At 38.8% G+C, this 27,955-nt stretch overlaps 1 protein-coding gene across 13 annotated transcripts in view; it reads right to left on the minus strand.

Annotated features, from left to right (window-relative positions):
* Positions 1-27,955, minus strand: part of PPP6R3 (protein phosphatase 6 regulatory subunit 3) — a 126,772-nt gene that overhangs the window by 88,719 nt on the left and 10,098 nt on the right. For 11 of the 13 annotated variants that reach the window (XM_060302830.1, XM_060302838.1, XM_060302837.1 and 8 more), the window contains one exon: positions 16,389-16,486. The exons of the other annotated variants lie outside the window; for them this stretch is intronic. The gene's annotated coding sequence lies outside the window, so the exon portion shown is untranslated. The remainder of the gene's footprint in view (positions 1-16,388; positions 16,487-27,955) is intronic. 13 annotated transcript variants of the gene reach the window in all.

The following is a 27,955-nucleotide window of genomic DNA, read 5'->3' on the forward strand; positions in this document are numbered from 1 at the left end:
TGCTTCACATGAAAGGACTATAAATTTAAACTGTCTTCCAAGGCACTTCATTTATAACTAAATACTGCAGGAAAAGACACAAACTATGGACAATATACCAATCAGAAATCCTATAAGGGTGCAGTCTACAAGGCATCTCAAAATAAATGCCATTTATTTAATGCCTTTGTTCCACAAAATTCACACTACATTCTGATCAACTCAACATTTTCCCTCAAAATAAATAGAAACAATGCTAACCACTTGCTAAAAGAAACAAAATGAATCAACAAAAACTGTAACAAACCTCGTTTAAAATGAAGAAAATATTTGACTCTAAAAAACATTTTACCAGTGAAATGTTTTCTCAACAAAAACTTAAAAAAGTGTTTAATTGATCACCTAAATTTTTGCTTTAAATCATAAGAACAGATCATGTGCCACCGCAGTGTTTAGACATGACCAACTTAGCATGTTAGTGTAAAGAGTACATTTCTAAATGTCATAGGTAATTCTAGTCCCATCACAACCACTCTGTGTTGGGGGTTCCAGACCCCTTTAAAAATCCAATGAAGTTATATACTCCACAAAATGCACACGCCTGCGCACACATACATACATTTGACATTTAATCTGAGTAGCTGTAGGATCCTCAACTGATCTACAATCTTTTCTCCCACCAGCCAAGATCACCCACTTCTGGATTTCCCTAGTGGTGCAGTGGTTAAGAATTCACCTACAAAAGCAGGCAACATGGGTTCAAGCCCTGGTCGGGTAAGATCCCACATGCTGCAGAGCAAGGAAGCCCATGCACAACTACTGAGCCTGCAAGCCACAACTACTGAGCCTGTGGGCCGCAACTACTGAAGCCCGCATGCTTAGAACCCGCCCTCCGCAACAAGAGAAGCCACCGCAATGAGAAGCCCACGCACTGCAGCAAAGAGCAGCCCCCACTCGCCGCAACTAGAGAAAGCCCGTGTGCAGCAACAAGGACCCAATGCAGCCAAAAAAAAAAGATTACCCACTTCACCCACTTCCAAGCCAGTCAGTCAATCACAGGCTCCCAGCAGAGTTGTACCAACCTGCCTGCCTCACTGTGCTGCACACTCCCATCCAGGGAAGCCAAAAGATAAGACAGCTGTCAACCCGCTCAGAGCATCACAAATCCAGGTGCTTATTAAGTTGTAACAAGTATGCTGAGACATAACCCACTTTTCTGGAAAAAGGTCTTTGTTTAATTGTTCAGTCTTTTCCCTTAGACTAATTACGGGAAAGAGAGGGTCTATACTATTGATGATAAGAAATTGGTTTTTTCTAAATTGTGAAAATGTGGGAAACAAGATCAAAAGATACAAAACAGAATGAAATGGTATATAAATGCACTATTGGGACTCCTGGGTAAAGAATGTATATTGAAGACACATTGAAATGCCTCTAAAAGTACAGTAAAAGAACTGTTTTGGTTGTTTTGTCTTGCTTTTTAAAGGCATAATCCCAAGAACCAACAAAATTAGGGAGCAAAAGGAATACTAGTTGAAAAAGCTATATAATGAACACTTAGATTCCCAAATCTCATTGCCTTCTTCTGTCCTTCCCAGCCCCATCAGATGACAGAAGGAAGCCAAAAAGGATGGTGACTCCAGCACAGCTGAGGGTGGGCCTGCCAGTGAAAACAGAGGGACTGTGTGAACTGCAGAAAGAATGCAGAGACAGGCCCCCTCAACTGCCCCCCCCATCCCCAGCCAGATTCTCCTATTGGGCTCTGACATTCCCAGCCAGGATGAAAACTGAAAGTGTCTTCTAATCACTGACCTCAAGAAACAAACACCTGAAAATCCTGACACTGGGGACTTCCCAACCAAAGGAGCTCAACTCATCACACTGCTGAAAGGTTCACAGCCACTGAGCCCCCACCCATGAATGGGGGCTCCAATCAACCACCCTCACTCCAATCTTTTCTTTAAAAGTCTTCATTGTAAACTTGCAGAACAGCTGCAAGAGCAGTACAAGAAGCTCCCACAGAGCCTTCACCTAGGTTCACAACTAATCACTGTGTCACTTTTGCTCTTGCATCCATCTCCTGCAGCCATCACGTCCTTTACCTTTAAATGGCTCGCTGTGTATTTCCTAACGACAAGGGTATTCTCTTCCACAGCGACAAAGTCAGGAATGCAACACATTAACTGTGTTAACCCATACAGACTCCACAGTTCACATTCCAATTCTGCCAACTGCTCTACGTCCCTTACGGCAATCCCCCTTCACCTCAATCCAGATCATGGATCACACCTAATGTCATGTTTCCATCTGAAACAGTTCTTCAGCAATTCTCTGTCTTTCACTGGCATCTTTGAAGAATATAGGGTATAAGTATCTGGCAGTACTACCACAAAAGTGGTAAGTGAGGTTTGTTTTTCCTAGAGTATCACATAAGTAGTAAGATAATGTCTGTGTGTCCCATTATTGGGATTTTGATCACTTGGTTAAGATGATATTTGCCTCATTTCTCCACTGTAAAATAACCAGTTTCCCCTTAGTAATTAACTAGTAAATAATCTGTAGGAAGATATTTTGAGATTATGTTCTTAAAACACTCACCCAATAGTTTTAGCATCCACTGGCAATTCTTGTCTTAATCAACTGTTACTGACAGTTATAAAACGATGTTTATTTTGTAAATCTACTGTTCCTTCTACACTTATCAGTTGACATTATAATTCCAGTAAGGTTATGTTCCCTTTTTCCCATTCATTCATTATCAGTGTGGACTCACGGATTCTTATTTATTAATATCACCATTCATTCTGATGCTCAAGTTATCCCAGATTTGGCCAGTGGGAACCCCTTCAAGCAGAGGACTGTGTGCTTTCCATGTTTTTTGAGTACTTCCTTATTTCCTTGCATAACAACATGTTCTAGATTAATCTTGTACATTCTCTGCCCCAGCTCTAAAATCACCCATTTCTCCAAGGAGCCCTGGTTCCTTTTAGTGGAGGGTGTGATTTAGAAATGAAGATCTGAGAACTAAGTATGTTCACAGATAGTGAACAAAGCTGAGAAAGAATGGCAATTTCATATGATTCAACTCTATGTGTTGTGTGTGTATATACCCCGACTTTAAATGTGAACGAAAACCACGGGTTCTAATAACATCTCAGGAAAGCCTCTATCATGAAACGTAGAGTGCAAAACAAAACAGAAAAATGCAGGATGGAGTAAAGACTATACAAGAAAAAGAGTACATTAAAAAAATTATCCTCAGAAAGATAAGTTAATGTATCCATCAAATTTAAAAAAAAAAGAGATATTATTTAAAAGGGCACTGAGAATAATTAGCAGACTAATACATTAGGAATATGACTTCCAACCCAGAAGTCTACACCCAGCCAAACTATCAATCAAGAGTACACAGAAAGTCTCAAAAGACTTACCCTCTCACACCCCCTTCCTCACAGAAAACTACTAGAGACTGTGCTCCACTAAAACAACAGAGAAACAGGAACAGGAAATTCAATGAAGGAGAGAGGCAAAATGAACTCCCAGGGTCCCAGCAGACAATGTGTTCCCAGCAGGGAGGACAAGCCGTCCAGTCTGGAGCAGATAAAAATTTCTTCAAAAAGATAAAGCTGATGGAATACCTGAACATGTAACTGGTGAAAAGTGTGAGGCTAAATTAGTGACTAGTACATTAAAAAAAAAAAAAAAAGTTGACACAACATTTCCAAGGAATACCAGAAGTTATTTAGGAAAAGTATTTATAATTTACTACTTAACATTATAAATAGCATCCCAAGTAATAATGGATAAATATTGATTTAACCAAAATTGCAATAAAACTGTATTGGAAAGATGGGGAAGACAGAATGTGGGGAAGAGGGTGCAGTGAGGGAAAAAGAGTAAGCTAATCCTTATCTTCCATATCTTTTCAGAAAGGGAAATCAATAGATGTGCTTAAAACTAAAAAAATCAGCAAGCATGCATGTAATTATGAACTCTTCCAGTATGCTCTTCACACATATGGAGGTAAATATGTGTTTTTTAACTGGCTAAAGGAGTTCTAAGTAATACAGTCGCCTTCAGGGAAGGGGGAAAGAGGGAGGGGTGGCTAAAAAGTGCTGTCATCTTATCTTATCCAACCTCCTAGAGCTAGCTCACTCTTAAATGGAGATACGCAAAACTGACAAAAATTTTTTTCAAATAAAATTTTAAGAAGAATGCTAGACTGGGAAGGAGTATTAAATGTTGAGACCAGAGAACTATAACATCAGCTACTCATTAGTTGTGTGACCTAAGGCAAGTCATTTGACCTGAGTATCCATTTCTTAATCTACAAAATAAAGGAGCTGGACTAAGTTAACTCTAAACTTTCTTCCTCTTTCAATAAATTTATGAATCTAATATAAAAATAAAGTAATCAAAGCTTTAAATATGGTGCCAGTGGCCATGGACAAGGGCAAATTAAATTACAGAAAGAATGAAGCAGGACTTGGTGAAATAATAAATGGAGAGAGAAGTAAAATGGAAAAAAATAATTCTGCTTTAAGCCTGTGGGTCCCAAGAGGGTGCTGATGGTGAAGGAGAAACGAGAAAAGCACTGTTTTAGAAATGAAGACAAAAGAGTTCCTGATCCTGGCCTGGAACGAACTGAACTGACAGTATCCAGACAAACTATGACATGAGCCCACCGGAAAAAACCTAACTAAGCTGGAAACAAATGTTTGTGTTAAAAGTTAAAACATACAGATGATGGTGGAATCCATAAGGATGATGAAAAGGTCTTCCCAAAGAATACAGAAACTGAAAAAGGAGGAATTCTCCCGTCGTATTTAATTACTAGGAAACCATAAGTTTTACATCATGATTAAAGGACAAAAATGAGAAAGGGGCATGGCTAGAGAGCAGACTATTGAAAGGCAGTGGGAGCAACAGCACAATGTCATACAAGCTAAAGGAGGAAAAATACAGATTTGCTAATAAAGAATATAATACATAGCTTACTAGTTGACGTCACAGTGCATTCGGGCTGCTATAACAGAATACCATATATTGGATGACTTAACAAACAACAAAAATTTACTTCTCACACTGCTATAAACTAGGAAGTCCAAGATCACAGCATCTGTAGTGTCTGGTGAGGACCCCCTTCCTGGTTCATAGATCACAGCCCTTTCTGTGTCCTCACACGGCAGAAAGGGATGAGGGAACTCTCTGGGATCACCAATTCCAATCATTAGGGCTCCACTCTCACACCTCATCACCCCCCAAAGGCCTCACTTCCCAACACCATCACACTGAGGATTAGGTTTCAACATATAAATGTTAGAGGGGAGACAAACATTCAGTCTATAGCAGTTGATATCATTAGGTTATTCTTTCAGAGGAAATGGATCCAGAGGGGGCCCCTCAAAAAAGGAAAACAAGGTTTTTTTTAAAGATAATATACTTTTACTTTTGTATTTCTTTTTGCCAATCATTCCTTAAAGGAGCCACATCTTCCTCAATAGGCATATAACATAACTCTATCAAAAAGGGTCTCCTCTTTCCAATACTACTGATCCTGATTAAGGCCAATGAAGAGAATGTAAGAACATAATTATAAAAATATCAGTCAAGAATGAGGGCTGGTTTAGCCTAAAACAGCAAAGGAACAGATTCTCAGCTAAAGAGTATCTAAATATGTACTTGCTTAGTCACAGAACTCAAGAATAGCAAGAATGAATACCTACCCTTGCAAACCCTTCGTGCCAGCATTATACACACGCTTCTCAAACCTCTTAGGTATTATTCCTACTTTACCACTGAGAATAATAAGAAAGGACGCTCCAAATAACCCTAATGAACCCTCAATTTATTTATTTTTTAAAAACTCACTTTGGGGAAAAAGGAATAATAACCTGCTCCCTATGCTCTCATATGACTTTTTACCATAAATTCCATGATACTCTTCACAAATGCAAATTCACAAGAGGAAGCCGTAGCTATTACATAACATGCAAGAAAATATTTTCTCCTTGTGTCACATATCATACACAAACAACTAAAGACAACCTCTCAGTTACAGATAGGTGATACAGCCTAGAGCCTGGACCCACAAAATCAAGCAAGTCTACTCTTATTAACATCAGGGAGCCCTAAGGTAGGCCAGCTCAATCAGAGTTATCATTTTAATGTGGATCTCAATGATCCTATCTCTGCAAATGTGCTCACAAATGCTCTCCAAACCACCCAAGTCTAAAGAGATGCAAGATAATGAGATGGGAAGATACTCCATCTCTATGAGGTCTTGCTCACCATTTTATCCTCAATGCCTAGCACGCTGCAACTTAAAAAAAAAAAAAAAAAAAACCCATATTTTGACCACAAAAATCATCAAAAATGAGCACACAACCACTCATAATTGGGAGAAACAAACTAAGTAAGTAACATCATTTGGATGACTTCAGAGGCATCTTTCAATATATATGTATGTATTTTATATATATATATACACACATAGATACACACATATATGTAACTATCAGCTAATTTCAGAACCAATCAATTTAATACAAGCTGTGGCAAGAATACAGGCTTCTAAAGCATTAATCAAAAATTACTGTGACAAGAATGCAAAAAGACTGCTTTTTAAGGTATAGAACACCCAAGGTAAATCCATACTACCACCTTTTAAAAGCAAAATCAAGTACGTAAAGGACTAAGTAAAAACTTTGGCACCTGACTGGATTACGTCATCGTCCGGCTATGCACCCTAATGGACACTCAAATCACTGCCATCGTATGTGAAAGCCAAACCAATCTAAGTCGCTATTAAAATCGAGCCAAATCATAAATTAGTAAACTAGCATCCAAAGTAAAGCCCAGAAATCCAACGCTGCCTCTTACAACAACAACAGTGTGCAGAGATGTATAGCAATGGTACAGAAGACTACATGATTCCAATCGCCAAAGCTATACTTAGCTGGCTCAGCCATGGTTACACATCAAGCTTAATTTGATGTAAAAACTTCCATAATCCTGAGTACAAAAGCAAGAAAGACATCAAACTTTTTGTAGGGCATCTTAGTAACCAAGTGATTAATATGTGAAATAGAAGTACAGAGACTGGAAAACATGCTAAGCAGCATGAAGATGAATGAATGTATCACTGAAAATTCAACCCAAGGATGGGATTTTCAACTGGCAAACCAAGATACCTGACAGATGGAAAAGGAAAAGCCCTTCTTCATATAGGCTCTTGGTTACTATCCTAAAGAACAGATGAAATATGAACCAAGAAAGGGCCCAAGTCACAACTGGTTATAGCACTGCCACAAGCTCTGAGTGATTTTTTTCCTCCTACGTTTAAACACAAACCTGATTTCTAGCTGGCAATTCTAATCATACTCATAACTCTTGGTGCCCACCACTAAAACTTCTAAAGTTATCAAAAAAAACTGTTTTAAGGGGAATGCTCTAGACCTACACTGTACAATACAGTAAGCCACCTGCCACACACAGCCACTGAGCACCTGCAATGTGGCTAGTAAGACTAAGGAACTAAATTTTCAATTTTCTTTTAACTTAAATAGCCACGCTGACAAACAAAGAATACCATTTTACTGGGCAGCACTGCTCCGACTCACATTAAAAACTAAGCACAGGATAAATGTTTATGGTCTACAATTTTGAATAAGTTTACATCTCTAGGCTTCAACTTTCTCAACCAAAAAATATAAAGAGAGTTCCATTAGATTGTCTCCATGACTAAAAATAAACTAGTGCAGCATATAAATGAAAAGTCTCGGGACTTCCCTGGCAGTCCAGTGGCTAAGACCCTGTGCTCCCAATGCAGGGGGCCTGGGTTTGATCCCTGGTCAGGGAACTAGATCCCTGACCACATGCCACAACTAAAGAGATCCCACATGAGGCAACAAAGATCCCACGTGCTGCAACTAGGACCCGAAGGGAAAAAAAAGCCTTCATTAAAACTGCTGCAGTGTAATTAAAGCTACACACCCCGGGCTTCCCTGGTAGCACAATGGTTGGGAATCTGCCTGCCAATGCAGGGGACACGGGTTCAAGCCCTGGTCCAGGAGGATCCCACATGCCACGGAGTAACTTAGCCCGTGCACCACAACTACTGAGCCTGCGCTCTAGAGCCCACCTGCCACAACTAGTGAAGCCCACGCACCTAGAGCCTGTGCTCCGCAACAAGAGAGGCCACCGTAATGAGAAGCCCACGCACCGCAATGAAGAGTGGCTCCCGCTCGCCGCAACTAGAGAAAGCCTGTGCATAGCAACCAATACTCAACGCAGCCAAAAAATAAGTACATAAAAATCTTTCCAAAAAAATAAAACCACACACCCACCTCAAAGTTATGGCAGGTTACCTCACCCTGATGATACAAGGGTATCATATTACTCCTCACTTCACCAAATTTAATGGGGAAGACCAAGAGAGCATGCATTCAGTTCAGTCAACCTTTGGGCAAGTAAACTCATCTCTCTGAGCTTGTTTTCATATCTGTAAAATGAGATGATTAGACTAAACGATCATTTAAGATGCTTCAAACTCTCAACTACTTCTTCCTGTGGCTCTAAGAAGAAATATAAGTGAAACCAGGATACTCTAGGAAATGAAGAAAAAGGAATCAATGAATAACCACAGACTCAAACTCTTAAATGAAATTAATTAAATTTAAACAAGATCTTAAAGTAGAGAGTCCCAATGACAGAGAATTTAAAGTTATATTGGGTTGGCCAAAAAGTTTGTTCGGTTTTAAGTAAATATAAAAGATACATTTTTCATTTTCACGAAGAACTTTATTGAACAACATATTCACTAACCGAACTTTCTGGCCAACCCACTACAGTATCAATGTACTCTGCTGGGAGACTGATTTGGTGTATTAGGGTGTACCCAGTTTTCGTTTTTGCTTTAAGTCCATATGTGAACACGCTGCTTTCTCCAAAGCAGGAAGATCAGTAAAACCGGGTTAACGTAGGTGGCAGGAGAACATATAGCACACAGAGGTTTGTACTGTCCCTTCCCTCACAGAAGGTGGACAAAGGAAGTCTTCCTCCTCCATCAGGCAGCTGTAGTATAATCGCCATTGCTACATCCAGCTTTCTCAGACAACATCAGATGCTCGCTTACTTTATCAATGATCCAAACCAAGTAAAATGATGCTCTCACGATAGGAACTATGGTTATTTTTAGATGCAATAAGGCAAACTGGAGTGTGAATTCATCCATGAAGCTGGTAAGATATGTTATACCCATCTTTCCTGTGGTATACAACTCAGAACATATATAAAACAGGACAGGATCCTTTAAAAAGAACCCTAACAGGTATCTGGAGATGGGAATATAGACTAATAATTCATGTGAAGTGTGTTAAAAGGCAGAAAGTCAAGAGAGAATGACAGGCTTAACATCGCTCTTCAAAGGCATATTTTCACATACCTTCTGTGCCTACAGCAGACCCACTGATATTTTTTTCAATCTTTTAAAATGGGGGGAAAGAATCACTCTCAAAGTCCCTGGTTTATAGCATGGTAGAAAAAACAAAACCAAATTCTACCTTTTGAAGAATAAAATGTTTTAGCGAGACTTCCCTGGTGGCACAGTGGTTAAAAATCGCAGGTTCGCAGGTTCGAGCCCTGGTCTGGGCAGATTCCACATGCCGCAGAACAACTAAGCCCATGTACCACAACTACTGAGCCTGTGTCCTAGAGCCCGTGAGCCACAACTACTGAGCCTGCGTACCAAAACTACTGAAGCCCGCACGCCTAGAGCCTGCGCTCCGCAACAAGAGAAGCCACCGCAATGAAAAGCTCATGCACCACAACGAAGAGTAGCCCCCACTCGCCACAACTAGAGAAAGCCCGCGCACAGCAGCGAAAACCCAACGCAGCCAAAAAATAAAAAAAAAGTTTTGGCTGATACTGACTTTCCTTTACATTACAGTTGATTTAATCAGGCCACCACTGATGGACCATTTAGTTTTCAATTTTCACTATCACCAAAACATGCCAGGGTTCCCAGAAGTGGAACTGCTGGATTAAATAATGTTCATTTCTAATTAGCTGCACAACAGCCATTGGAGGTCATGGCTATCCACATTCCCACCACCAATGGAAGTATGTATGCCTGGTTCTTCACACCCTTGCCCAACAACGTCTTTTTCTCTTAAGAGCACTGTTCATGTCTAAGAGCCATTTATACTTCACTTTTCTGCCAACTGTCTGTTTATATCCTTTGTTCATTTTTCTACTGGGCCTGTCTTCTCAATGGTTTGTAGTGGTTATTTAAAAGTAAGAAAAGGAGCCCTTTGTCTCAAAGCATTCCCTCTTCAGCTCATTCCAATCTGTACCACTCAACTGAAACTGCCTTTTTAAGTCACCAGTGACCTCCAGATGGGGCTAAACCTAAGTGAAACTCTTCTGTCCTCCTCTCAACCTCGCTCTCGGGAGCATTCAGTACTGTTCACCAGGAGACCCTCCTTACTGGCACCTTCTCCTCACTTGGCTTCTTTGAGATCACACCCACCTTGTTTTCTCACTGGCCACCTCTCGGTCTCCTCCGAGGCAGAGGTTCCCACAGGGTTCAGACTGTGGACACTACCTAGGTACACTCTCCCCAGCTGACTACAGTGGCTGGGGTGTCCACTTCCATGTCTTCTACTCACCCTGTTGCCGAAGCAACCAAAACAAGGCCTGGGGAGACTTCAAAAAAAACAAAAAATGGTTTTGTTGAATAAATGAAGCCGTTTCCACAGTTTTTTAAATATACCTCTGTAAACACAGTTGCGATTCAAATTTACAAAACCAACTAAGGCCATCTCTGCACTTCAAACACAGGTACCCAACTATTAGCAGACATTTCCCCTTGGATGTCTTGCAAGCACATTAAATTTAGTATCTCCTAAACGGGTTTTTGCTCTCTATCATACACTGACCAGCAACCAAACCTTTTCCTCACTAAGTTCTCCCTGTCCCAGAAAAGGCACATCCCAGTTGTAAGAGACAGAGTCTGGCTCCTCTTTTCCCTTCCAATATCCAATTCATCAAAATTTTGTCAACTCCATCTTCTGAGTATCTCCCCTTCTTCATCTTCCTCTGCCACCACCCGAAGGACAAAAACAGCTTCCTACTTCATCTCCTTGCATCTCCTCTGGCCCTTTAAGCCACCGTTTACTTGCGTTCCTATTCAGTGTCCTCTGCCACTCCACATGAGCAATAATAACAGTGGTGATAATCTGATCTATGCGGTCCACTGTGGTAGCCATGTAAGGCTTTAAGCACATGAAACATAGCTAGTTCGAACTGAGAAGTACGTACGTGTAAAATATACACTTGACTTCAAAGACTCAGTACAAAAGAAAGAAGTGAAAATATCTCATTAATAATTTTATACGACATGCTGAACTGACAATATTTTGTATTACTGGGTTAAATAAAATACATTAAAATTAATTTTACCTGTTTCCTTTTCATAAGGCCACTAGAAAATTTATGATTACATATGTAGCTTGCACTGTATCTCTATTGAGACACTGTCCTGATTCACTGAGGGCACCAGCATGCCATCTTTTTAAACCACATGTGACCAAAGCATTGAAAGCACCAGGCCTGGCACTGGGCAGGCACCCAGATATTTGCTGAAAGAATTATGGTCAACAATTGGTATCCTTTATGTACACTCATTTAAAAACAAAACACTGAAAATTTAGCTCTTACTTGAAGTTGAACCATACTTTTAAAGTACAATTTGGGCTTCCCTGGAGGCGCAATGGTTAGGAATCCGCCTGCCAATACAGGGCACATGGGTTTGAGCCCTGGTCCGGGATGATCCCACATGCCGTGGAGCAACGAAGCCCGTGCGCCACAACTACCGAGCCTGCGCTCTAGAGCCCGTGAGCCACAACTACTGAAGCCCGTGCGCCTAGAGCCCGTGCTCCACAACAAGAGAAGCCCGTGCTCCACAACAAGAGAAGCCTGCGCACCACAACAAAGAGTAGCCCCTGCGCGCAGCAACGAAGGCCCAACACAGCCAAAAATAAATGATAATAAATAAAATAAATTTTAAAAAATAAATGAAATACTATGTGTATTAAAACAACTTTTTTTTTTTAAATTCAACAAATGTATACTGAGACCTGCTCTGCAGAGCATACCAAAGCCAGGTGTCCTGACTTCTAGCTGGTACCGCGGCAGGGTCACTGCACCCAGTCACCCTTTCATTAAGGAAACCCATGACATGGAGTCAGAGAAAGGCCTTCTTTGTTTTTCATAGTTTGCATTCTTACAATAAATCATTTGAATTTATACAAATAATACACAAATACATTCTTCTAAACTATTGTAACAATACAGACAAAGTGACAATCTCCTTCTACCTACCCAGCTCGTTCCAATCACAGTAATCAGTTTCGGAACTGTTAAGAAAACAACTAAGTTGAAACTTTACACATACATGAATTCTAAGAAATACTTTGTCTACTTCGCTAACATTCATCCTAATTACGTCATTAATTTTTGTAATTTTTCGGTGCTAAATTTTCTGCTAGAAGGGAAAGTCAGAAACTGGGGAAGACTGGAAATTTAAGGTGGCCTAAAAAGATTTTGAGTCATCAACCCTTAAAACTTAGTCATCACAACTCAAAAAATCAGCCATGAGAGAAGGAAAGCTAGTGGACAGTATAAGGAGGGAAAAAAAAAGTAGACGGTTAACATGGAAAGTCTAATTAATAAGATTTAGGTAGTGATCATCTTGTAACGTATTTAAATATCCAATCACTATGCTGTACACCTGAAATTAACATAATATTGTTGTACCAACAATATGTCAAGTGAAAAAACAAAACAAAAAACCTGGGAGGTGGGGGTTTGCAAAAAGTATCACACCACCTTATGTTATGCCCTGCAACATTTAAACTAGAGAGGGTGTGGTATCTTCAAGAGGGCAAGGCTTACAGTCAGTGTGGGGTCTTCTAAAGAAACAAAAAATGCACTCTCAGATGGCCTCACAAACACACAGAGTACATTTCAAAACAAACATTATTACATTTTAAGTCTAGAACTATGATCTGAATGGATTTCAATGTGATTTAGGTTGGAAGCCCTTTAAAAATTTCAATTTGGGTCCACATTCAACCTCCAGAGACAGATCACAACCAAAGAAGACACATGAGCGAGACTGCAGAAAAGGTTACGCCCAAACAGAGAAACTTACAACTACCTGCTTACAAGGCAGAGGACACTGTGGGGATACTACAAGACAAAAAAAATCGAGGTCTTCCACAGATGGCAAGTGAGGTAGGGGGAATTGTTTTAACTGGTAGACCTTATTCGGATCCTGATTTGCCAAAATTAGAAAACTGTATATATAAAAATTATCACATTTGAGACAATTGGAAATTTCAACTCCGACTAGGTACTAGATAGTATCAAGCAACTGCTTTGTGGGAGTTTTATTTAGATGTTATAGTTCTGTGGTTATGTTATGGTTAAAACAAAAAAAAGTTTATTTTTGAAAGATCTATACTGACATATTTACAGAAGAAACAAGATAATTATTTTGAGATTTTCTTCAAAGTAATATGTAAGGGGCTAGCCATAAAGGAAAAATTAATCAACTGAATTACATTAACTCCTCTTCCTCCAGAGACACAATGACAACCCACAGAGTAGGCAAAGATATTCACCATGTTTGTATCTCCTGAAAGATTCATATCCAGAATAAAAGAAACCCTACCAATTGTTGTGTTTGAAAATATGTCCACGGGCTTCCCTGGTGACGCAGTGGTTGAGAGTCTGCCTGCCAATGCAGGGGACACGGGTTCGTGCCCCGGTCCGGGAAGATCCCACATGCCGTGGAGCGGCTGGGCCCATGAGCCATGGCCGCTGTTAAATGCACTGAGACTTTTGAGGTTGTGTCATAAGAATGATAGCTTCCACTTGGTGCTATTTCTCTCAAATCACTCTCTCAGGGGAAAGTCAGTCACCATGTCCTGGGGACAGGACACTTCGGCAATCCTGTCAAAGGCCTACATGAAAAGGAACTGTGGCCTCCCACCGACAGCCAGGACTAACTTGCCAGGCATGTGAATGAGCCACCTTGGGAAGGATCCTCCAACTCCAGTCAAGCCTTCAGAGGCTGATAACATCCAAGCCAAATGGCCCAGCCAAGTCGCTCCCAAGTTCCTAACCCACAAAAACTATGAGATATTAAATGTTTACTGGTGTTATAAACCACTGAGTTTGGGGATAATTGCTATGAAGCAACAGAGAGTTAATACGATAAAACAGATAATGCAACAGACAAAAGAAAAGGAGACAAATATTACTCTTCGTTAAAAAAGAATAACTAGGGGGTTGGGGAAGGGAAGGGTTGAGAGTTTGGGATTAGCAGATGCAAAATATTGTATATAAGATGGATAAACAACAAGGTCCTACCGTATAGCACAGGGAACTATATTCAATAACCTGTGATAAACCATAATGGAAAAGAATATTAAAAAGAATGTATATATTGGGATTTCTCTGGCGGTCCAGTGGTTAAGACTCCGTGCTCCCACTGCAGGGGGCACAGGTTCAATCCCCGGTAGGGGAACTAAGTAAGATCCCACATGCCGCGTGGCATGGCCAAAAATAAATAAATGAATGATGAATGAATGAATGAAAACAAAAGAAAAAGAATGTGTGTGTGTATGGGTATATATGTATGTATAACTGAGTCACTTTGTTGTGCAGCAGAAATTAACACAGCACTGTAAATCAACTATAGTTCAATAAAATTTTAAAAAGATAAAAATGAAAAAGGATAACTAAACAACCAAAAAAAGCATGAAAAGGTGCTTGACTTCACTAGTGCAAATTAAAACTACTGTAAGGTATCACTACACAGCTAGGGGTGTAGCTAAAATGAAAAGCATGAAAGAAAGATATGAGCTGTTAATGATAGTATGGAGTAAGCGGAACGTCACACACTGCTGGGGAAAGTGTAATCTGGGACAGCCACTTTAGTAGATGCAGCCACAGTTTTCCAAAATGGAATATATGCACACCTCTACGACCTAGCAATTTCACTTCTAGGTATATCCCCAACAATCTCACACACAATGTCAAGAGAAAAACTCAGACACAAGTGAACATACCATAAGATTCTATTTATTTAAGGAACAAAACTTAATGCAGTTACGTATCAGGATACTGGCTGCCCTCGGCAGAGAGGAGGGTATGACTGAAAGGGGACAAAGGAGATACCCGGGACCCAATTACCCAGGTGAGTTTCAGACTGTGAAAATTTCATTTATGATGTGTACTCTTCTATATTTCTATTACAATTCAATAGAGTTTTAAAATAGTAACAATCCAGGAGAGAAGTGGGGGTTGAAGGAGTAAGTAGGGCAGGACTGGCCTTGGGTTTATGGTTGTTGGAGCTGAGTACCTGAGGGTTCATTACACTATTCTATATTTGTGTTAAAATTTTCCCCTAATAAAAAAGATTTTAAATATACATTAATATAAAACTGGCTGGAACTGCTGATAAAAGCATAAACTGGGGTAATTCTTCTGGCCATAGATATCAAAGGGTGTTAAAAATCTATACATTCCTTGACCCAATTACTCTGCTTTAATGAGTTCATACTAAGATATTTATCCTGAGTAAAAAAGTCTTATATATAACAATGTCCAAAGAGTTTATAACAGAAAAAAAAAGAGAAATGTCTAAATATAGAGGTCACAGGACACTGTGGGGACCACCACAGGATAAACAATCCAGGTCATCCACAAACACATGGAACCTGAATAACAATGATTTTATCTGCACCAAGGTTCTTTTATCTATCCATTGAAATATAGTCATTAACAAAGATGTGATCCACATCATTATGGCACCAAAAACATGCAAATTAAAACAACTGGGCACAACTACACACCAATTAGAATGGCCAAAGTCCAAAACACTGACACCAAATGCTGGTGAGGATCTGTAGAGTGAAAGGAACTTTCAATCACTGCTGATGAAAGTGCAAAATGGTACAGGCATTTGGAAGACAGTTTAGCAGTTTCTTACAAAACTAAACATATTCTTACCATACAATCCAGCAATCGGCTCCTTGGTATCTACCCAAGGAAGTTGAAAACTTATGATCACACAAAAACCTGCACACAGATGTTTATGGCAGCTTTATCCAAACTTGCCAATACTTGGAAGCAACCAACATGTCCTTCAGTAGGTGAGTGAATAGACTTTTCCCCTCCCCTCATGTTTCTGGGAGGGGGAAAAGAACATTTTCTTTGCTTTTCTTTTCTTTTTTGAAATATATCAGGACATTCCGTTCTTAACAAAGCTCACCTTAAAAAAAAAAACTATTTTACCAGAGCCTAACCCACTGAGGTTTTACCAGAACCTAACCTACCTGGAGGAAGGGAAATATCCAACTCCAGCCCCCTCTAACCTTCCGCATGAGGAAAGGGAAGTACACAACTCCAGGCCACTCTAGCCATCCTGTACCACCTAAGAAAAGGAAAAAAGCAGAGAAGCACTGGTGAAGTTCACAGCTCAGGGGCACAGGCTCACCAAAAGACGGAGACTGAATCACAGCACTACAGAACGTTTCCCCTCCCCAGACAATTTACCACTACATTTCCAAAGGTCTATTCTTCACAGTTCCTTTTACCAGTGCATCATGTCTGCCTTTCAAAAAAGATTACGAAGCATACTAAAAAGACAAAAAACAGTTTGAAGAGATTGAACAAGCATCAGAACCAGTCATGTATGCCAGAGATGCTGGAATTATCAAACCAGGAAAGCTAACAGCTTTAATGGAAAAGGCAGACAACATGCAATAACGGATAAAATAATGCAAATAGATAAAAATTCTAAGAAAGAATCAAAAAGAAATGCTACAGACCAAAAATACTGTAACAGAAATGAAGAATGCCTCTGATAGGCCCATTAGTAGACTGGACATAGCTGAGGAAAGAAACTCTGCGCCTGAAGATATGACACTAGAAACTTCCAAAATGGAAAAGCAAAGAGGAATAAAACGGGGGGGGGGGGGGCAGTGTGCAAAATATCCAAGAGCTGTGGAACAACTACAAAAGGTATACCATACATGCAATGGGAATACCGGAAGGAAAAGAGAAAAGGAAGAGAAACAATATTTGAAGCAATAATGACTGGGAATTTCCCCCAAATTAATGTCGGACACCAAACCACAGATCCAGGAATCTCAGGGAACAGCAAGCAGGATAAATGCAAAACAACAAAAACAAAAACCTACACCCGGGCACATCATATATTGTCTACAAGAAACTCACTTGAAATTCAGAGACACATATAGATTAATAGTAAAGGGATAGAGCTAGACCATACTAACACTAATTAAAACAAACTGAGAGTGGCTATATTAATTTTAGACAGAGAAGACTTCAGAGCAAAGAAAGCTGTCAGTGATAAGAAGAGTTATTACAAAATGAAAAGGGGGTCAATACTCCAAGAAGACATAACAATCCTTAATGTTATGCAGTTAACAACAGCATCAAAATACAAGTCAAAAAAGGATAAAACTGCAAGGAGAAATAGATGAATTTACTATTATAACTGGGGACTTTAACACTCCTCTATCAGAAATAGACAAATCCAGCAAGCAGAAAATCAATAAGGACATAACTGAACTCAACAGCACCATCAATCAACCATATATAATTGACATGTATGGACTAATTCATCCAGCAGTAGCAAATCACACATTCTTCTCAAACACACATGGAACACGCACCAAGACATTCTATGAAATACACCTTAACAAATTAAGAACAGAAATCATACAATGTCTGCCCTTAGACCACAATGCAATTAAACTAGAAATCAGTAACCGAAAGATAGCTGGAAAAACCCAAAGTACTTGTAAATTACACATTACATTTCTAAATAACACATGGATCAAACACAAAAAAATCTCAAGAGAAACTTTAAAAATGTCTGAATAAAATGAAAATACAACTTACTAAACTTTGGGGGATGCAGCAAAAACAGTGCTTAGATTAAAATTTATAGAATTGAAAGCATATATCAGAAGACATCTAAAATCAATAATCTAAGCTTTCACCTTAGAAAACTAGATAAAGAAGAGCAAATTAATTCCAAACTATGCAGAAAATTGAAATAATAAAAATTAGAGCATAAAAGAATTTTAAAACAAGAAATCAGTAGAGGAAGTCAACAAAACCAAAAGCTGATTCTTAAAAAAAAAAAAACAATAAAACTCATAAGACTTTTTCCAGACTAAGGAAGAAAGAAGACCTAAACTGCTAATATCAGAAATGAAAGAGGGGAAGCACTACAGATCCCATATACAATAAAAGGATAATAAAAGAATATTATGAACAACTCTATAGCCACAGATTCGATAACCTAGATGAAATGGACCAACTCCTTGACAGATACAATCTGTCACAACTCACATAAGAATAGACAGTTTGAATAGGTCTACATCTATTAAAGAAATTGAATCAATTATTAATAACCTAAAACAGAAAGCATCACGTCCAAATGGGTTTACTGATGAATTCTACCAAACATTTAAAGAAAAAATTATACCAATTCTCTATCATCTCTTCCAAAAGACAGAAACAGAAGGAATACTTCCTAACTCATTCTATGAGACCAATCATGCTCCTTGGTATTTACTCAAACGAACTGAAAACTTATGTTCACACAAAAACCTGCACACAGATGTTTATGGCAGGTTTTTCATAACTGCCAAAACTCGAAGGCAACCAAGATGTCCTTCAGTAGGTGAGTGCATAGACTGGTACAACCAAACAATGGAATATTACTCAGCACTAAAAAGAAATGATCTCTCAAGCCATGAAAAGACATAGAGGAACCTTAAACGTATATTACTAAGCGAAAGAAGCCAGTCTAAAAAGGCTACAGTGCTGCATGTTTCCTACTATAATTCGTTCTAGAAAAAGCAAAACTATAGAGACATTAAAAAGATTAGTGAGGTCATCGGAGAGCGCTGCTCGCTGTGGGCAGAGCCTGTGTGCCACTGACGTCACCGCCGCCAACTGCTTTCTGGGAGGCAGGAGTGGAAGGCCTAAGAGTTGATAATAATGGCAGATGAAGAAATTAATGAAGACTACCCAGGAGAAATTCATGAATATTTATCAACATTTGAGAATTCCATTGGGGCTGTGGATGAGATGCTGAAGAGTATGATGTGTGTTTCTAGAAATGAGTTGTTGTAGAAGTTGGACCCACTTAAACAAGCAAAAGTGGATTTAGTTTCTGCTTACACATTAAATTCAATGTTTTGGGTTTATGCGGCAACTCAGGGAGTCAATCCTAAGGAACATCCAGTAAAGCAGGAACTGGAAAGAATCAGAGTATACATGAACAGAGTCAAGGAAATAACAGACAAGAAAAAGGCTGGCGACCTGGACAGAGGCGCGGCTTCAAGACGGCATTGGAATAAATGCCCTCTGGGAACCAAAACCTAAAAATGCACCCAAAGTTGTCAATAAAGGAAAAAGTAAAATTAACCTTTTGGTTTGATGTACACATATTCAAAAAGTATATAATTGTTTTGTGTGTGGTTAAGAATTTTATTCTTTCTTTCTTTTTTCTTTCAATTTACTTTTTTTTTTTAAAATTGGAGTGTAGTTGCTTTACAACATTGTGTTGGTTTCTTCTGTGCAGCAGGGTGAATCAGCTATACGGACACATGTATCCCCTCTTTTTTTGGATTTCCTTCCCATTTGGGTCACCACAGAGCATTGAGTGGAGTCCCCTGTGCTATACAATCTGTTTTCATTAGTTATCTATTTTATACATAATAGTGCATATTTTTATTGTTTTCCACAAGATAGACGATGATTATGTAGCATTGTAAGGTTTAAATGTATTCCGTATTGAATTCATATATAAAATCTGTACTTTAAATTTGTAATGCTAAATACCTTTCCCCCCAGAAAGATTAAGTTATATTTATTGATTTTCTTATAGAACACTGAGGTTTTTAACATTGTGGTATATTTATAGTTTACTGTCTCTTGACAAGACTCTTATTTCCTTATACAGGTCACTCTTTCAAGTGCCATTTTATAAGCTACTATGAAATTTAAGTTAAATGTTCTTTGTAAACATTTGTCTATTTTCAGTGAATAAAGATTTTATGAAGTATGCTGAAGTTATAAATACACCTGTTTTCATTATATAATATTAAGAAAGAAAAAAAAGATTAGTGGTTGTTAGGGGTTAAGTCTGAGGCAGGGATGAACAGGCAAAGCCCAGAGGATTTTTAGGGTAGTGAAACTGTTCTACAGACTACTACAATGGTGGATACGTGCTATCATACATTTGTCTAAACCCACAGAACATACAACATTAAGAGTGAAGCTAATGTAACGTGCGGACTTTGGGTGATAATGATGTGTCAACACAGGTTCATGTAGGTTGGAGGGGGGGGCACGTGGGGAGACAAGGAGTATATAGGCTTCTGGCTCTGTACTTCTGCCTCAATTCTGCTGTGAACCTAAAACTGCTTATGAAATAAAATTTATTAATTTTAAAAAATGGTTAAATGTAAATTTGTGTTATGCATATTCTACAACAAGGAAGAAAAGATTTGCTAAATCACTGTTCATTTATAGTAGAGCTTAAAAACGTCATATATGTTATACATCATTTGAAAAGGAGATAAATAGAAAAGCTTTCTAAAAAAAGGTTTCCTTCCACTGCTTAACAGTTGTACTTTGTACGTAACGATAAAAAGCAAAGAAGCCAGCTTATAATTTAGTTTTTCACCTACTTCTGTACCAAACACTAAACTTCTAGAAGCTTCTAAGAACAAAGTGCTTTACTGTAACAAACTAAAAGCAAGCCAGGGCTTCCCTGGTGGCACAGTGGTTAAGAATCTGCCTGCCAATGCAGGGGATATGAGTTCGAGCCCTGGTCCGGGAAGATCCCACATGCAGCAGAGCAATGAGGCCCGTGTGCCACAACTACTGAAGCCCGTGCGCCTAGAGCCTGTGCTTGGCAAAAGAGAAGCCACCGCAATGAGAAGCCCGCGCACAGCAACGAAGAGCAGCCCCCGCTCACCGCAACTAGAGAAAGCCCACGCACAGCAGTGAAGACCCAACGTAGCCAAAAATAAATAAATTTATATTGAAAAATAAACAAATAAAAGCAACCCAAATTTGTTTGTGATTAAAAATAAAAATCTAAAGCCCACTGAAATGGGAAATGGCTATAAAGTATACCAGTAATTAAAAAGAAGGCAGATCTCTGTGTACTGCATGGGACTCAATGAAAAGTGATGAATGATAAGAAAAAAAAGGTGTATGCCTAACACTGTATAGTTTCTATAAGCACATATATAAGTAATACAAACACATAGAAAAGAATAAAAAAAATAGAGACAAAACTATTAACAGCAGAAGACAGAAAAGAACTGGGGGAAGGTGAGCAGAAGAGATTTTAGTCTTACCTATTTTTACTTTTTTTCAAAGCAAATATAATCACGCATTGACTAAGTTTTTGAAACTAAGGCTTCTATTCTAAACAGAAAAACGGCAACAGAGTAAAAAAGAAAATTTCACAATATCCTACTACCAGTCAAGATTTCAAAACCAAAGCCAGTGAAAGAGTTCATAAAATATTAACCATTAACAAAATCAGCATAGCCTTAATCACTTGTTCTGTGAAAGTTTATGACTTCTACATTAATACACTTGCAAGGGAAAAAAAAAAAAACCCTACAAATTCAAATTACCCAAAGTTATCTTCTATGGAAAAGGGAGGAGAACTTTAATATTACTTCCATTTTATATAGGAAGAAGCTGGGGCTCAGAAAGTGAAATAATTTGCCCAAAGTCAGACAGCTAGTTCAGTAGTCAAACCAAGATTCCAATCCAGTTCTCATCAACTTAACAACGCTTTCCCGAAATCATTCTGGCTAGACGTCCTCCCTCCCTCCCAGAGGTTCCTTCTTCATATAAAAGATGAACATCCTACACTCACCTTAAGGTGAAAAGAGTTAAAATATGCAAGTAATGACTCAAGCACAAGTGACAACCGTAATAACAGGCACTGGGCAAACAAAATAGGAAGAGACAGTCACATCTACCCAGTGTAAGGCAGGTATGTAAGAAGGGCAGGCTGCTGAAGGTTTACACTAATCAAGAGGCAATTCAGCAGTCACTGATGCCAAAAATTGAAAAATTTTAAGCCTGACAATATGGTAAATGGCAGGAAAGGACTCTACTTTTTTCAGGGGATAAACATAAACATGCCCAATAACGCTTAACTTTAATCCTCACAACAATTCTGCTAAACCAGCTCGCTCTCTCTCTACCCTGTGCCCCCTACAACTCTTCCTCATTCTTTCCTCGTTGCCCTGGAAGATTATCAAACTCTATTTTTTGAAATTTGATGAAAACAATAGTTATAATACCTATGCATTTCAAGCTCCTTGGCCTCACTGAACATTACTCGGATAGGACTAGAAGTAGTTATTAACTCTTTACTCCTGGCATCAGCAGCACTGGCACCAAACCCCCTAACTCTCCTCAATTTACAAGTCTTGCTAACCACACTATCATAAAGTGAGTTCCAGCCCAGCCCAGCCTATGCTAGTATGTTCCTCCATGCCTCTTTTAATTTACTAGTCAGAGTAAGAAAAGACTTAATATAAAGAAATAAGTATAAAACCATCCCCCCTCTCCCTCAGGATAGGCCACGTATTATAAATGCTGAACTCTACTCTTTTCCTTTCGCAAAGACAGATTCAGCTCAGAATCTATTTTGATCCACATCCCTTTTCCAGATTGTTTTTGGTGTTCTATACTTGGCCAGAGTCACATTTAAAGTTCACATAAACGTTTCCTAGCAATCAAATGATCCCATTTTAAAAAGGTAACTAGTCTTGAAATCTTTTCCATTTCTGGATATAAAAATGAGCTAATTAATATGAAGAACCAGAAAATCTTTAAGAAATTCCTTATTGACACAGGAACACTCCATTTAAAGAGGAAAAAACAATCACATTTGCCAGCTCTTAACAAAATGAACATCCTTGGGACTTCCCTCGTGGTGCAGTGGTTAAGAATCCGCCTGCCAATGCAGGGGACACGGGTTCGAGCCCTGGTCGGGGAAGATCCCACATGCCGCGGAGCAACTAAGCCCGTGCACCACAACAACTGAGCCTGCACTCTAGAGCCCGTGTGCCACAACAACTGAGCCTGTGCTCTACAGCCCGTGAGCCACAACTGCTGAGCCTGCACGCCACAACTACTGAATCCCGCGAGCCACAACTACTGAAGCCTGCGCACCTAGAGCCCGTGCTCCACAACAAGAGAAGCCACCGCAATGAGAAGCCCACACACCACAACGAAGAGTAGCCCCCGCTCGCCACAACTAGAGAAAGCCCACGCGCAGCAACGAAGACCCAACACGGCCAAAAAATAAAAATGAGTTTTTAAAAAATGAACAGCCTGCATTACTTGCAATTCTTAAAGTTTTCTGAATGCTGACACATATCCAAAACAGTATCTGGTACATGATTATTCAAAAGTAGCAAGACGCAGAAAGAACAATCGAAAATAAAAAGTAATACCAGCAATCTAAAAATAAAAAAAGACTAAACATATCTGCTGGACTGGCCAACATGAAGAGCACTTTAGGCACAGAATACCTCAAGTTCCTGGATAAGGAACAACTGACAGCTCACTTCTAGTTCTAATCTAATTAGGCAATAGCTGCATATAAACTGGGATTAAAAGCATTTGAAAATTCTTATAAGGGTAAAGATATCAATTAACTTCAGGCCTTAAGTTAAATATGAAATGTCTAAGATCACCAAGAAAAGAAGTGTCTAATCTCTTACTGGGTGTAGGTAAAAAGAGCAGACAGGAATGAAGGAAAAAAATCCCACAATATATAGGCAAGAAAAGGAAAAGAACAGAAAAAAAGCCCAATTAGAGAGCACAAAATACGAAAAGTAGAAATAAACCAAATATTTCAATCACAACTAATGTAAATAGACTAACCACCTTAAACTCAAATTATGAAAATGCAATCTAGCTGTGTGCTGCTTTCAAAGGGCACTCCTAAAACATTAAGGACACCAAAACTTGATAGTTAAAGGGCAGAAAAATATATACCAAGCAAACATTAACTAAAGTCCCTTGGTACAGCTATGCCAATATCTGACAAAATATATTTTAGTGGAAAAAATGTTCCTAGAAACAAAGATTCGTTACAGAATGACAAACTGTGCAAGTCACTGGAAACTTAGCAATTCTAAACGTATAGATAGAAAGCAAAAATTGAGAGAACTATAGGAATTTGACAAATGTTCCATCACAATGGGATTTTAACAACACCCCTCTCTGTAACTGATGGAACAAGCAGACAGTATTAGTTAAGGACACTAGTTTGAATGTGAATTCAATTAATGTGTTTCATCCAATAGACATGGGAAAACCTGACCTTAAAATTGGAAACACATTCTTTTTAAACACACATGGAAAACTGATAAAAATCTGCCACAAACTAGACACCATTAAAACAGCCTCAACAATTTCAAACAATCAAAATCACACTGGACCACATTTTATTAGCACAATGTATGTTAGCAATCAATAACAAAGATTAAAAGATACAGGGCTTCCCTGGTGACACAGTGGTTAAGAATCCACCTGCCAATGCAGGGGACATGGGTTTGAGCCCTGGTCCGAGAAGATCCCACATGCCGTGGAGCAACTAAGTCCGTATGCCACAACTACTGAAGCCCGTGTGCCTAGAGCCCATACTCTGCTACAAGAGAAGCCACCGCAATGAGAAGCCCGCGCACCACAACGAAGAGTAGCCCCCACTCGACACAACTAGAGAAAGCCCGCGCACAGCAATGAAGATCCAATGCAGCCATAAATAAATAAATTAAATATATATCAATATATCAGCATTTTTCAATACACTTTCTAAATTTCTAAGGCAGAGAAGAAATCAAAATGAAAATGTGAAGATATTCAGAACTAAAAGATAAAAATTTTGCATAGCAAAACTACTGAATTGGAGCTAAAGTAGTATTTAAAGGGTAGTTACTACTTTATTTACATATATATGTATACATGTATACAAAAGACCTGAAAATTAATGAGCTAAAAATCCTTGTTTAAGAAACTAAATATTAGTAATTAATTACAAATCAGGCGAAGTCAAAAGAGATTATAATTTTCTGCCAATATATTTGAAAACACGGACAAAATAAATGTTTTAGAAAAATGTAAATTACCAAATGTGACTCAAGAAAAAGAAGACTCTAATGAGCCTATAAATATTAAAGCAACCAAGCCAGTAATTTTTAAATTCAGACAGAAAACACCAGGCCCTGATGGTTTTACAGGCAAGCTTTATCAAAATGAAAGAACAGATAATTACAATTTTACATACAAACTCTCTAAGAGAAAAAAAACATACAAACACTACAGCTTATTTTATTAGACTGAGAATACCCTTAATAGCAAAACTCATAGAGCTGATACAAAAAAGGAAAGTTAAAGATCTTACCAATGAACATAGATACATAAATCCTAAGATATTAGCAAGTAAAAAAATATATCTAAGGGAATTCCCTCGCAGTCCAGTGGCTAGGACTCGGCATTTTCACTGCTGGGGCCCCGGTTCAATCCCTGGTCAAGGAACTAAGATCCCGCAAGCCGAGTGGCAAGGTCAAAAAAAAAAAAAAAAAAAAAACATGCGGGCTTCCCTGGTGGCGCAGTGGTTGGGAGTCCACCTGCCGATGCAGGGGACACAGGTTTGTGCCCCGGTCCGGGAAGAGCCCACATGCCGCAGAGTGGCTGGGCCCGTGAGCCATGGCCGCTGAGCCTGTGCTCTGCAACGGGAGAGGCCACAGCAGTGAGAGGCCCGCGTACCACAAAAAAAAAAAAGCCAAAAGCGAAACAAAAGAACAATTTTGTTTAAAAAAAGAATATGTCATGATTGAGATGGATTTATCCCAGAAATGTGAAATTAATTCCAATATTACCTTTTAGAGCAATTTTTCACATTACTAAAGGAGAAAAACTGTAATATCATCCCAATTGATGTAGAAAATGCATTCAATTAAGTGCAATGCCCACTTGTGATGTTTTTTTAAATTTCTCCATAAACTAAGATTGAAGAAATCTTCCTCAACCTGTTAAAGGAAAAAAAAAAAAGTATCCACACATTTAATGGTGAAAGATAAAAGCATCTCCCTTAAAACCGGGAATATGACAAAGATGCCCGCCATTACCATTTATATTTGGCACTGGTGATGGCTGCCATGAAGCAGTGCAGTTAAGACTAGAGTTAAGATATAAAAAGTAAAAGGACTGGAAAGAAATGACCTGTCATTATTCAAAGATTAGATGATTATCTACATAAAAACCCCCAAGAGTCCACAAGCAAATTATTAAGTTAGAGAAGTTAATGAATATGACTCACATATAAAGTCATCTACATTTCCATTTACCAGCAAAGAGAAATTTTTAACTTAAAAAAAAATTTACAACAGCAACAAAAACTATAAAGCAACCAAAGAACAAATCTAACAACAACAACAACAAATGCAAGACCTGTAGAAAGAAAAAAAACATAAAACTTTTTAAAAGACAACTACCTATAAACCAAAAAATCTATTTCCTCCTCTACTTGGGTAGTATGAGGGCTAGAAGAAAAGATTAGAAGATATTAAGATCCATTTTTGCCCTTTTATTACATGCTTTCAAAAAATACTTTTTTAAAAATCCCATAAACACAGTAAAGAGGTCACAAATTGGGAAAGAACATTTGTCACACAAATAATAAAAATCAAAATATATAAGAATTCCTACAAATAAGAAAAACCAAACAACTCAAAAGGAAGAAAAATAAGACATGAGCTTCCCTGGTGGCGCAGTGGTTGAGAGTCCGCCTGCCGATGCAGGGGACACGGGTTCGTGCCCTGGTCCGGGAAGATCCCACGTGCTGCGGAGTGGCTGGGCCCGTGAGCCATGGCCGCTGAACCTGCGCGTCTGGAGCCTGTGCTCCGCAACGGGAGAGGCCACAGCAGTGAGAGGCCCGCATACCGCAAAAAAAAAAAAAAAAAAAAAAAAAAAGACAAACAGGTATTTCACAAAAGAAGAAATCCAAATAGCCAAAAAAATGCTCAACTTCAGTAGTAATATGAAAGAAGAACATTAAAACCATGCAGAAATAAATGAATTAATAAAAATGGCCAAAGAATTACTTGAACAGACGTTCCCCTAAAGAAGATACACAAACAGCCAATAAGGACATGAAAAGATGCTCAACAGCATTAGTCATTCAGGAAAGGCAAAATCACAATGAGATACCACACTTCACTAGCATGGCAATAATTTTTTTTTAAAGGGAAAATAATGTATGTTGGTGAGGACATTGAAAAATTAGAACCCTGATACAGTGTTGGTGAGAATATAATATGGTACAGTCACTTTGGAAAACAGTTTGGTAGGTCTTCAAAATGTTAAACACAGTTACATTACCTAACAATTCCACTCCTTACTATACACCAAGAGAAATAAATACCTATGCCCCTCCAAAGACTTAAACACAAATGCTCACAGCAGTACTGTTCACAACAGTCAAAAAGTGGAAACAACCCAAACATGCACCAACTGATGAATGGATAAATAACATGTCATATGTGCATACAATGGAATGTTATTCAGCAATCAAATGAAATGACACTGATACTGAAATATGCTACAACATGGATAAACCTTGAAAACATGCTAAGTGGAAGAAGCTAGTCACAAAAGACCACGTACTGTATGATTCCATTTACATGAAATGTCCAGAACAGGCAAATCCACAGAAAGTCCATTAGTGGTTGCCTAGAGGTTAGGTGGGAATGGAGAGTCACTGCTAATGGGTACAAGGTTTCTTTTCAGGATGATGAAATGTTCGAAC

This window comes from Globicephala melas, chromosome 8, assembly GCF_963455315.2.
Source record: "Globicephala melas chromosome 8, mGloMel1.2, whole genome shotgun sequence".
Lineage (NCBI taxonomy): Eukaryota > Metazoa > Chordata > Mammalia > Artiodactyla > Delphinidae > Globicephala > Globicephala melas.